Source organism: Thermobia domestica, chromosome 2 (assembly GCF_964235325.1).
Source record: "Thermobia domestica chromosome 2, izTheDome1.hap1.1, whole genome shotgun sequence".
Taxonomy (NCBI): Eukaryota; Metazoa; Arthropoda; class Insecta; order Zygentoma; family Lepismatidae; genus Thermobia; species Thermobia domestica.
This window is the reverse complement of record NC_137455.1, coordinates 68389580-68404072: the sequence shown is the minus strand read 5'-3', so window position 1 is coordinate 68404072 and position 14493 is coordinate 68389580.

Genomic DNA, 14493 nt, shown 5'->3' with positions numbered 1-14493 from the left:
TTTGTTTAATTGGTTCAACTTATAACTAGATTTGGTCAGTTGAGAATTTGAACTTTGGTTTCAAGCATTGACTAACATACCCTTGCTTCTTTAGTGAAGTAAGACGTCCAGACCTTTTGGCATAATAGGGAAATAATGACAAACTATGTTGTGTACAAGTTTCAGAACTGTCGTAAGCTGTATGAATTACGAGACATCATCATCAATTGCAATAAATAAATTCAAAAAATCGTCCCCTACCTTTCTCTAACTTTTACATAATTTTCATTGAATATGTATTTGATTCTAGAAAATACACAAAAACATGTGAGGAAATAATGAAGTTAGGTAAGCACTTTATAATTTACGCATATCATAAACTGCCTCCAACATAAAGTGGAATTATGCCCACATAACCCCACATTACGTGAACTGCTTCACTTTATACTGTGTACATATTGTTTTCTGTTAATAAAATAATTCAATTGTAAAGTACTGCAAACTATATACCTGATACACATACACTGATATTCTGTCTTTCCATATGGTAAAAAATTCAATACCAAAGCTCCGTAAAAAAATACAGTATATACTTAGCTTCACAGGCTCGAAAGTTAGAGAAATAACAAAAATGAAGTAGGAATTACTCACCTTTAAACAAAAAAGGAGTTTGGTGGCTTTCTAGTTAGTTCAGTGTTCATGTTAATTCTTCATTTGGTAGCTCTGGAGTATCTGCTTCAACAACGTTGCTGATTTCTACACGACATTGTTTTACCTTATATCCACCTCGACGTAACCTTAATATGGCTCTCTTCAACCCACGATCTGCTTTACACGTAATGAGTCTATACAAGATCTGAATTATGTTTGCTTAAAGCAGAATATATACGTCAGCTTATATGGTTCTATTTATTGATATTAAAATTCTTGTAATAAGGTTAAACTCTTGATTAACCAGAAAATTTCGAAAAAATGAAATGAAATCATTGGGTTTAACATCTCACGATTATGCCTGTTGGGTTAAGGGAGCCAATGATTAAAGCAAGTGAATGATTATGGAAGAATTAGTGGAATGAGAAAAAGGGAGAAAACGGAAATACCCCCGAGAAAATCCACGAGCACGATGTTGTCCACCACAAACTTACTTCGCCGGAGATCGAACCAGGGACCCGACGCACCAAAGGTGAGGGCAGAGAATTTCTAAAGTACACTCTAAAATAAGGTACGACAGGAAGCATTGTAGAAAGAGTATCAGAAAGACAGATTTATTTTAACTTTAACGACTCATGCTCTGAGGCTTAAGTAAACTGTGATTATGATAATGAACGAAATAGTAAAATAAAAAAAAAGTGGGTGAAAACGGGAAACACTAAAAAAAACACAGATGTTTTTGTCCACCACTGTGCCCATTTGGTGTGACCTGGGATGGAACCAGGAATCCCACGCGTCAGAAAAGGCAGATTTAGTGTGAAGAATAAAATACATAAAACGATGAGTTCTGAAAGTAAATGAAGTTACAAATAAGTTGAATAGAGTTTTGGGTTTTAGTGGCCCGTTCAGCAGCTGTGACGTGGACCTACAGATTAAAGTGAAATCCTAATCACATGAACTCAAACTGGGAATCGAATCCGTTTCTCCTGCGCAGAACATGCGTTTGCTAAACATATCTCAAAACTACGAATAAGTAAAAGAATGCATTAAATTATTGAAACAATGTTTATATAAAATGATTAAATGATTTCCTGCAAATATGTAAAATAATGCATAAAAGCTGATGTGAAGAATAATGAAGCATGCGCTATCTACACTTACCTTGATATGATTTTAGTACCTGTTCTTATTGCCATACAACGTTATCTGTCTGTCCTCTGCGTTGTCTGTTTGTTTACGTTAACCGACGTTGCATGATTCTTGCTCTGTATTTCTAAGTTCTATCTTGTTATCTTACATTCACATCTACTTGCCTATTAGGGTGATGTATTAGTGTATTAATTTGTCATTTATGTTGTTTTCATATACTGTGTGTACTAATCGACTAATAGCGTGTCTCTATGGTTAATTGTTACTAGTAAATCCAAAACATAGATATACAAAAGAATGCCTCAATACTAGCAATATTGTTTTCTCCAGTTGAACTTGTTTTAAGTATCTCCGGCACAAGGAAAGGTCTATGTCACCCACAGCATATTCTTGAGACTTCTAAGTCTATCTTGATTAGACAAGATGTAATCTGTCTTTCCAATCACATTACACGTTGAGCGTGTGTTTGTTAAAATGTCGATTAACTGTCAGATCCTGAAAGTGGTGAAGTAGAGAATGGATTTATGTATGTAAAGCTCGATCTCATCAAAGCAGTCAAACATTGAATGGATTTCCTTTCTAACTCTTGTGAATCACCGCTCTCCTACATGATGTTCAAAATAGTGGGGCGGATCCCTGATCTGGAGCATTTGTCCACGGCCATGGCTACACTCAGGTGGTAGGCATCAGGCATTATAAATTAACTAACTCTGTGACTTATGGAACCCGGAGGTTTAATGTCACGTTGACAAAAGATCTCCATTGACTTCTATCTTTAACCAACTAGATCCAGTTTCTACTTTGCATTCCTATTTCTGCTAGATTCATCTTAATATTGTTTTTCCTTCTGCGCGTAGGTCTTCCAAATACACGTTTTCCGATTAGATTTCCAGTTAAAACTTTGAAAGCGTTTATCCTTTCTTTCATTCTGTCTACATTGTAATGCACATACTCACACTGGTACGTATTCCATTATAAAAGATTGGAGGTTCGGTGTACTGATGAGAAACTATCACAGTGAAATACAAGATTATACCGTTCTCGACATACATATGGATAATTGGTAATTAAATAATCAAGCTGTGCATAAAAATCACATGAATTGTCAATCAAATTATGCAGACAAATGCATACAGAACAACATATGAATGTTTATTTGACTTTTCATCCTGTTCGATATTTTACATTCGAATATATCCATTAAGTATTATTATTATTATCTTTCAATATTCATCATACACCCCTAATCGTAAAATACTTTTCATTACATTAAAATCATTCATATTACAAAATATTAACTAATTATCATTAGAAGCTGTTTCCAAAGTTAGCATTAAACATCCGATATCATTATAATTAAAAATCATAATCAATTTCCTTATCCATAAGCACATTACTTATCTATTCTTTGAAACAGAACCTGAAATCAGGGGGGCGCCGCAAACTGAGATTACGAACTATGCCGAACACGTGTGACGTAAAATGCGAAATTCTGAGCACTGGCGGGAATGCGGGGATTTTTCTTTAAAATAGGCTAGAAACGGGAAATGGAGACATTCTCAACTTTTTTGAATACACTATAGACGAACAAATATTCCATCATATATTGTATCAAATATTTCATCAAAGTGGAATTTGAACATTTATGATACCAAGTTGTATGCAACTTTTGGGTTGGTTACAACATTTGACACAACTGCTCTAAATTAGAACTTGTTCTATTTCTATCCAACATTATATCAAAGAAAACAAACGAAAATCGCTATGTGGTGGCATTAAAATTGAGTATGTGAACACGGAAAGCAATTGACGTTATTTTGATGCATACTAGCAGTAATCTGTTTTGTATAACTAAAATTAAAGAATATTAGGGCTAAGTACCGCAAGCGACTTCACAAAATTGGCGTAGATTGAGAATATTCCGTGACTTTTTTTTTAAAAAAAAAAGCAAACATTTTTTTCGCCTTTCTTGATTTAAAAGATTTCTTAAGACGTTCTGACATGTTATTACTTTGGCGCATGCTCAGATTATTGCGTACAGATTGACAATATGCCTGTATATGATCTGTATGGAACGATCATGTGCTATCTTGTTATATGTAGTTATTTCTTCACGATATTAATTCGTAATGCCTTAAAAATTGTTTCTCAGGGTAGAAGTTGCATTCATGAGTGCAGATTCATTTTACGAGGACTTTCTTTAAGTGTCTTCACTTCAGCGAAATCAAACTACCGCTAATTTTAGTTTTTCTATAATATCTTCAAAACTAATAAAAAATATTCGAAAAGCACTAACGTAGTGAACTAGACAATACAATTGTGCATGTGATACTTTTACTACAATTCCCTATCTGTTTTTGGTATGCCGCTATTTACATAACCCACAAAAACTGTTAAATCTATCTACAGTTGCAATCGAAAGCAGATAGATGAGTTGTGATAACGGTATCACACACAAAATCGTATTGTTTAGTTTACTACGTTTCTACTTTTCGGATATTTTTTATATATTTTGAGGATATTACAGAAAAACTCTAAAATTAGCGGTAGTTTAATTACGCAGTAGTGAAGGCCTTTAAGGTGTAACTACGCATCGAACGAATATCATTTAAAAAGAGACTGCAGGAAAAGCATCTTACGATAGGTGGCCATTAAAAGCGAGGATGATATTTAACCGATTCAGAGCAGGAGCACAGCATGGGACCCACAAGTTAGCACAGGGTTTTGTTCGCAAGAGGCAGAGGCATCAATAGCTGAAGGTGAGAGCCAAAATGAGGGTAGCGAAAAACACTTGATGTTGCATAAAATCAAAATAGGTTAGAGTGCGTAATATTTTCGCATTTCTAAATATAAATTAGAAGTTTCCTACACTGAAAAATTCCTCGGAAATTTAATATCCTACAGAACCCTCGTTAATATGCACTCTCTCATTTTAACTGTAAAACCTAACATTTGGTAACTGTTTAGTAATGGGGGGCCAACACTAACGAAGACTGAAAACAATGTGCCCTGCGAGACTCTAACCCGCCTTTACTCGCTCGGCAATACTGTGTGAATTAAATGTTATTAAGCTAATCTAACCGAATGTTAATAGAAAATCGCAAAAAAGTCAATTAAAAACCTGGTCCCCCAAAGCTAAACAATAGCCAAACATTTTATGACGGACTATTTATTCTTAATCAATGCCCCAAAGTTACAAAATTTACTCAAAAATTAACTGAATTAGAAGAAATTTAAGCATCGGACTAATAAATAGAATGTAGATTCATACGTATTTACTGAACAAGAAAGGAACCATGAAAATAAGATTTATTTGGGAATAGCAATAAAGGAGGGAAATGAGACAGAAGTAACTGTGAATAGTCATTCCATTCATTTCTACAACCTTATTCATTATAGTTACACCAGCAGGTGCCACCATAAAACTCACATATACGTTCATGTGACCTAACAACTGAATCAAGAAATATAAACAACTGAGCAATGGTATTCACCTTTATATTTGATCGTTTATAATGGGTGCGAAAGTTTTACCCATCTCATTTGACCAAATTATCGTGAAAGAAAAGTTTGATACAATATTTGATGGAAAAGTTTGAATGCTACGAATATATGTGTCACTGTTAGGATTGAGTGTGTCACTGATAGGAAAATATATGTCTGTTAGAAGTGAATGTCTTTCTGCTACGTGAATGTGCTAGTGTTAGGAGTGTATGTGTCACTTACAGAAGTATGTGTTACTGTTAGGAGTGGGTGCGTCACTTTTGGGGTATGTGTGTTACTTTTAAAAGTAAGTGCATTATTATTAGAAGTATGTTCGTAACTTTTAGTAGTATGTTAGTGGCAATTAGAAGAAGATTAGCAACAATGGGTATGATCTGATACCGAACAGTAGATGTTTTACATATACAATACGTAAATAAGTAAACAATTGTTCTAACAGAATAAATATAATCGATTATTAATGGCAACGAACGGCATACTTTTTAGTGCCATAAGAATGTATTTCTTCTCTGATTTATCTTTTAAAAAAAAACTACGAAGTAGAATGTGGTCTGAAAGCATGCCATTTTGCTCAGTTATGTGTAAAATATAGTCTATAAAACATGATGTACCGGTATGTTTCATGTTTGGACATCATAGTTAAATAGAAATCAAAGTTTAAAATTGAATCATAACTTTGAATCACATTTGTCTCTTCAAGTACATTGCGTACTGTCGTCTTGTTAGCACTCAGAGCATATTTATGTACCAGTTTTGTCTTAATAAATGGCTTGGTTATTGCGCAGTATTTAGTTTTAGCTTTACAAGTTTTCCTTGGTTTTCTCGAAAACTAAGCCTGAGGATCTGGATTCATCAATATTATTAAATTTTGTTCATTGAGATACACCGATTAGTAAATCTCTCATCTTTGGACATTACATATATAAAAGGTGTTTCAAAATAATACCGACAAAGTTTGGGAGGTGATTCCTGACACCAAGACAAGACTAAAAGTATAGACCAACCTGGACGCAGAAATCCTTCCTTTCGGAGTTATAGGCTGTCGAAGACGTGAAAAAAACAATGAACTTTGAAGGTCCATAGCTCCATCATGGGACGTACCGTAGTCGGATCAAGTCTTTACTTAGGAACTGGTATAAAACCAATAAAAATATCCATGTTTCAGAATCCTGCTGTACTTCCGTGTACAATTTTTATACAGTATAGAGTTGGTGAGTACTTCAAATTATATGCCTTTAGCTAAACTGCCCCTATAAAAATTGTTGCGTGAGTACCGCAGGATTCTGAATCATGTATCTTTGGATAGTGCATATATGAGTTCCTAAGTGAAGTCTTGACCCGACTACGATAGGTCCTATAGTTTTGGAGCTATGTCTCTATATAGTTCATTTTCTCATGTTTTCGGCAGCCTTGTGAAAGTATTTGTGCACATAGGTTGGTCTAAACATTTGGTCTTATCTTGATGTCAGGAATGTGTTGTTTTGTGTTATTTTGTATTATTTGTGTTATTTTGAAACATCCTGTATATATACGCTAATAACAGGCAGAGGTGGACTGGCTATGTAAAAAGGGCGCGGTCACATACTCTGAGAGGGCGCCGTCCATCCGAGGCTTTCGCTTGTATGGAATACCCCCTCCTAATAAAAGGAAGTCCCGGGGGGCTTCCCCCGGAAAATTAGTACATAAAAAACAACAAAAGATTATCTATTGCAGTTAATCACGATAGAATTATACAAATTCAATATTTTCATAAACAAACAAAGAGACTTTGAGTACTACATATATTAGGCCTATATAAATCTGCACACTTTAACTGAGACTACAAAAATCACACCAGTTGTTTAAATTCTTCGGCTACATTTGTTAACAGCCTAATTATAACTGAAGATTTGAGTTAAGTTTGGGGATTATGCTATTTTTCATACTTCCGTCCTTTTAAAGCTATGTTCATCATGACATTAACTTATTTTTCATCTATTTTTAAAACCGTTGATTAAAAGTATACATGAAACATTTACTACAAATTAACAAAAGTAGATTTAGAATTATATACCTACCTAGTGAAAAAAGAAATTCAAAAACAAAACTGGAAAATGAAAGTAAAGTCACTGCTTTATGCTTGAAGGAGCCTTCGCATCTCCTTGCTTTTCTCACACATTTTGTCAATACTAAGATTGTTGTCTATTTTGGTCAGAAGGTCTCTTTCTGAGTTCATCAAGAACAATGATTCCAGATGTTCATCTATAAGTCTTGAACGGAGTCTTGTTTTTAGGTATCTGAGCTTTGAAAATGCTCGCTCACAGGACACTTGTATTGCCGGTAATGTAAGGAGATACTTATAAACTTTGAATAATTCTGTGTAGAGTCTTGAATACATATTGTACTGCAGAATCACATCGAAGGCGCACTTAAAGCAAGAATTGCACTTCACTCCATCACATTTTATAGACCTTAAATCCAAAATATCGTCAGTTGGCCCCAAATATTCCTCCTCATCCTCCATGAAATATTCAGAAAACTTGCCCTCTTCAATCAAATCTTCAATTGTACTAACCTCAACAGCTTCTTGATTCTTTTCTTGGTTCTCATAAGGGGATTTTGAAAACTCTTCCCTCATTGATGAAAACGAAAGACGCTCTTCTTTAAGTTTTCCCTCTTCACAATCAGGAATTAATTCAGTGATTCTTTTCAGTGACAACGAAGCCAGACTTAAACTCTTGAACTTTTTTTAGGATCAAAACACTCTAAATCTAAGTATAAGCTTTGATTTTCAGCAAATCGTTCCTGCATGCTGTTAGAAATTTGGTCTAGAACACAGTTGAAAACTGTTACTTCAAATCCGTATTTACTGTCTTCAATTACTTCATCAGAAGCTGATTCCCCTGTCATTTTCTTTCTTTTTCTACATCTTACCTCAGGCAATTTTGTTTCTATAATAACTTGTTCTAGACTAGAAACATCTGTAATGAGTCCTTCAATACTATTTGACATTTCTGTTGCAAAGTGTTCTGCTGCTTTGTAGACTTTGTCAAACTGGTCCCTAGCTTCTTTCAACTTATTTTGAGTTGAGGATATCAGGCGCCATGCTTGGACATAGTCTAAGTTTTCTGTTTGCAAGTAGTCTGATAAAGGTGTGCTGAGAAATCAATAAAAACATCATAGCCACAATGATAGTCTCAAAGGAGCACAACTTTTGAATGAGAGACATTGCATCATGTCTGACTTTGGAATTGAATTCTTGCAAGTTGCCAATCACACTTGCAAGCTGCTACGAGTTTCACATATACTGGTTTTGATTTTCTTGGTCTGGCATCCTTTGAGTCGGGTGCCCAGTAATGAAAGTGTCCAAATATTTTTTACAGCAGCGTTGCTTTTACTTCTCCATCGAGTTATCCCAATAGCCTCAAGACGGACGCTTGGGTTTTGTTCCAAGTACACCTCAAGTCGTTTCTGGGATTCTTTCAAAAATATCTCAATTTCCTGGAGAAGCCCAAAGAAAGATATATAAACACCCAAACTCGACCAAAGGGCAAGGCCGTAGGCCGAGTAAAGACTGGATCTGGGGGCGGAGCGGTGGTAGGGTTGATATATGAAAATCATCCAAAATGATCAATATTAGAGTCAAATCTATAAATTTCAGGGTCCCTAAGGTCATTGTAATGATTCCCAAAGCCAAAAACAGAAAGAGCGAGGCCGCAGGCCGAGCAAATACCGGGGTCTGGGGTGGAGCCCTAGCTGGCCAAAGGCTAGCGAATTTATAAAATAAATATGTAGTTTTGTCTTTTTAAAATTGTGTTCAGAGAAAAAACTGTGCGCCTTCCCGAGGCTAAGACGGGTCTTAGCCCCTCCCGAGGAGGGCGCAAAGGCACTGATGTGAGGAGGGCGCAGCGGCCATCGGGCCGGTACTTGATTATGGCCAGTCCACCCCTGATAACAGGGTAAAATTTTGTATGTTTGTTATTCCTTAATATGGCACGGACATTTTCTATGGAATTAAAAAGTTATCAACGCTGGCTAGTTTCACTGCATTGCAACAAAGAAAATTTCCTGTACTCTTACCAAAATAAATAAATAAATAAATAAATAAATAAATAAATAAATAAATAATAATAATAATAATAATAATAATAATAATAATAATAATAATAATAATAATAATAATAATAATAATAATAATAATATTACATTTTGTAGCAAAAACTTGGAATATTTTTTCAAGGTAGACTTTGCTCTTCCTGGCACTCTACTCCAAAAGTTTCTCTGATAAGAAATTAGGAAGTACGTCTCTGGAATACAGAATATGAGAGTTCTTTTTAGGCAATTGTCTTTTAGTATGTAATTAATTAAATATTCATCTCTTGTTCGATTAACCGTCATGAATAGCCGGTTTTCAGCTGCTGTCACCACCAATCCATCTATGTTTCAAGAAGACTATTACGGCATTTCTTTCGTCCACCATAATTCATCTCACGAACACCAGTGGTCCAAGCCATGTGGGAGGACACGAAGTTCATGCCATACAGAAAAGAACCTCCCCAAAAAAGATAAAGGAAAAACGAAAAAGTAAGGTCTAACCGTATCACCACATCTCTTCGAAATCCCGGCTACATAGCATTTCGATAAAGCGTCTCGAACGAGAAAGAAGGTTCAAGAAGAAGAAAAAAATCCTAGTGTTAGGTATTCAGCACACATATTCAACCTTTATGAGAGAGAAAAAATAGTCTTCTAACCTTTCTCGAAGCGCATTGACCGTAAGAAGCTTGAGGTTCTCATTTGAATTCACAGATGGCGGTGGTAGTTCTCTGCTTCAAACGTTAAAATGCATTTTGCAAACACTCGACTAGACGGAAGAGTTAAACTTTCTCCAAATATACATAAGGCTTATATATCCCTTTGCGTTCCTCCTCCCAATGTCGATTTCTTGGCAAATATTTAAACTAATGTTGCGTTTCCCTTTGTGAATACACTACAACGAAAAATATTCCTGAACTAAACAGTAGAGCACGGAAATATAGGATACTGGAAAGTAAAGGATGAAAAGTTTGTTGCTTGAGTTTTCTATCCTGGCAGGAATTCCAGTCTTTCCATGTTTGTGGAATCCTTCTGAAAGTCTTGTAATAAGGACGTAAGAGCAGTTGTGACCATAAGAACTGGCCGAAGTAACGTCATCCAGAGAATCTACTGTCTATATATTTAAATGCCATTTTAGTGTATTTGTAGCCAATTCTATTGCAGAGTGAAACTTCGGAACCCATAAGTTTTCACTAGTCGATTTCAAATTTTGCATAGATTTGCCAGTTCTCCTTTAAAGTTTTAAAAAATAACGTGCCGTTATTTTTCTAATCAACGTTTTAAGGGTCGTTTCGAGCTCATAAGATTAACATTATTCCTAGGCACTTGCTAAAATTGATATCCTTGTGTTAGTCAGCCAGTGGACAAACTACGTATAACGGGTCGACGGACTTTCAGGCGCTTTGCTTTAGTCTGAATAGCAAAACCTATTGTATGCTGACAGCTTCAAACACCTGTAGAGCAGCGGTTATGGATTTATAAGGAAAAAAATATATCAATCACTTCATTTGACATCATCAATCACTTCTCCAAGTTTACCACGAACTACCCTCAACATCTATATATTAAAATACTAGGTTTATATGTTTGTCTTCACCAATTCACTCCCTTTGTGAGTTCTCCCGTCCTTTACGTGTGTCTGTAAAGGGATATGCACAGACAAAGTAAGAAAGTGGAAAGGGGATTCGTGGGGTTATTAGAATGATATATTGTGTACAGGGCGCAGATTCAACTAGTAATATTTACTCAATACTAATTATAACATAATTCTATTAAATTTATAGCAGTCTCCTATTTATAGCAAAAACTGAGTTCTCTAATTACTAATAAATTCTATAATGTATTCTTGATATAGTTATACATTTGCACAGGGTGCGGCAGCGTTCATAGCGTAATTTGGTTTGCGTAGTACAATGACGTACTGCATGAATGCGTGCCAGCTCGTGCCGCATTCGTGTACTAATGAACTGCCATTTCGAGTGTGACAGTGATATGGAGCGGTGGAGTGCACAACATCTTGCCTTTGCTGTTGAAAGTTATTTCAAGAATAACGACTCTGTTATTGCACCCAGCGTCTATTTCAGCAACATTTCAACTTGGGACGTCATGGGAAAGTTCCAGCTGGACGGGCCATTGTGAGGTGGGTATGTGCATTTCGAACAACAGGTTCTGTTTGCAATGGCAAACCGGGAAGAAGTGAAAGAACTGTGCGGACACCAGAAGCCGTGGAAAATGTTCGTGCTGCAATATTGCGTAGCCCAAAAAGATCTACTCGTCATCATTCGGAAACTGCATATGTCCGATCGCTCATTCAGGAGAATATTGCACGAAGATCACCATTTTCACCCATATAAGCTGCAGATTGTTCAGGAAATTAGGCCTTGCGATTGGGTTTCACGAGAAACATTCTGCTTAACCATGCGTGATCTCCTTCGCCAAAATTCACAAATGTTGCACACCATCCTGATGTCAGATGAAGCTCATTTCGAGTTATGTGATTCAGTGAATAAACAGAATATGCGTTATTGGAGTGATGTAAACCCGCATGAACTGCACATGAAGCCCTTGCACAGTTCTCGTGTCACAGTGTGGTATGGAATTGCTTCCTGTTTGATTATTGGCCCTTACTTCTTTGAGGATGACAGCGGTGTGGCTGTAACTGTGACCAGTGAACGCTACCTAAAGATACTACAAGACTTTGTTCTTCCCCAGTTAGGTATGATCGATGTGGATGTGGAACAATTATGGTTTCAACAAGACAGAGCGACCTCGCATGCAGCCAGAATTAGCATGGATTTCTTGCGATAAACATTTCCAGGTAGATTAATTTCCCGTTTTGATGACATTTCCTGGCCGCCTCGCTCACCTGATCTTTCATGTGAAGACTTTTTCCTTTGGAGCTACCTGAAGCAAAAAGTGTTCCGAACATGTTGTGCCACCATTCCTGAGTTGAAGGATCACATGAGAACTGCCATCGGCAATGTCCCAGGGAATACGTTACGCCGAGTTATGGAAAGCTTCCAACGCCGCCTAGATGAATGTGTTGTGCAGAGGGGGCACCATTTGACAGGAGTCATATTCAAAAAGTAATCCACGCAATGAACAATGACTTACACATTAGTAAATGGCATACCTTTAACTATTAATTGACATAAGAAGTAATAAATAAATAAATTACGGTTAAAGCCTGATGCTGTGTTTTTAATAGCCTACTGTGAACGCTGCCGCACTTTTTTTTTTTTTTTTAAGAAAAAGAAGTGTCAACGCGAAATTTTTAGCTAGAATATTGAAGATCTTCCCAACAATTTGCAACGCCTCTTTTCATGGGTTACGTTTGTTTATCAGCATGAGTATGAAAATATTTTCTTAATATTATTATAAAATTTGTTTGTGTCGCAATGTTGCTTCACAACAACAATTGTTTTAGTAGTTTGTGTTCTCAAAATAAACCTTCAACCATGTAAGATAGGACCAGAACTCTTCTAACGCATCTCTCACATATCAGGTATCCAGATTCCTGTACAGTTACTGCAGATAAAGTAAACGGATTATACTAATATGATATCTCAGCAGTTTCGAACTTCAAATATCAAGCAAAATAATTATTAATTAAATGAACAGCCAAAGATTTTAATATTTCAGGCAATTAAAGTTCATAACACAACTTGTATATATTCCAATTTAGACGAGACGATACCATCAGTAGTTTTAGCAGCGAACCTACAGCAACGTGTCTAAAAGCATTCATACTTTCATATGCACATCTAGTTCAACGTAGGAACAAATTATTAAATTACAATGTTCTATTATGGCACATAGATTGGCATAATTGATTGTTCGAATTCAACATTAACAATGCTTCATAACATTTTAAATAGGTTAATATAAAAAATAAAGAGTGCACACAGACAAGATCAAACTGGTCCATTACACCCTTTTTTTAAAAAAAAAAAAGAAAAAAAGTGTCAACGCGAAAGTTTTAGCTAGAATATTGAAGATCCTTCCATCATCAAATCACATCAAATATGAAATACCTGGAAAACTTTGGTGGAAAGAAATTAGCAGTAAAAGAAGTTCGTAGACAGCTGATAGGTGGCTGCGCAAAAGAGTGTAGGTTGTAGGTTTGTTTATCTTTGTTTACCTTAATCTTATCATTGATAGGTCAATTTAACATTCGTACGAGGAAGTTGTGGTATATTGATTCTAAGACCTACGCGGAAGTAAAGATTGAAGTCTGGAAATTTATTTAGGGACGCCCACTTATTCCAATACCAATATTGATTCTTTCAACTGCAGGGCATGGGAATGAAACTTGATATATATGAGGATTGGGGCTTTTCGATATACAAAACTCCTTGCGTTCAGTCTAAATGAAATAGGAGAAGAGTCATACGATATTAATCACCTCGGCTCGCATTTCTTAATTGCATATTGTTGCAGATACTATCCACCAGGGGCGGATCCAGGACCAACTTCTGGGGGAGTGATGGGTTGTCATACTTCTACTTTTAAGGGCTCCAAACTTTGGGTCGGGTTTTATTTATATATATAAAATAAGAAAGTTTCCTCTTCCGGGACGGGGGCGATCGCCCCAATCGCCTCCTTCCCTGGATCCGCCCCTGCTATTCACGTAAATTTGTGTTAAGAATCTTACTATTACTAGAGTCTTTCTATTTCAAGTATGATCCTGTTAGTGTAGTTATCAATGTGTATTACTTTTTCGTACTTCCCTCGAAAGAGGAGGGTCAAGTTGCTGCAACCAAGATCTTTCAATTGTTGGATCCACAAGTGTCCCCACAATGACTTGTTTTAACAATAACACAACCGAAGATAAGAAATTGTAGGCAGTTTAACTTCTAAAATCTTGCAATTTTTAAAGGAAATTTTAGACGTTGACTCAAGTAGCTACTGCATCACCACAAGGCGCGCACATAGAAATTTTTGTTGGAGGGCCCCAATATCACAAGCCACTAGGTCTATGTAATATTGTTATTCTGCACCCGAAAAGACTATACGTAACTGTAAAATACTTCCAGCTACATTTTCAGAAAAAATTATAGAACTAGAATGTTTTATAAGTGAAAGTATACAGATGAAGTGTAAGATCGAATTTTCATATTATCATTTCTCTATCATTTC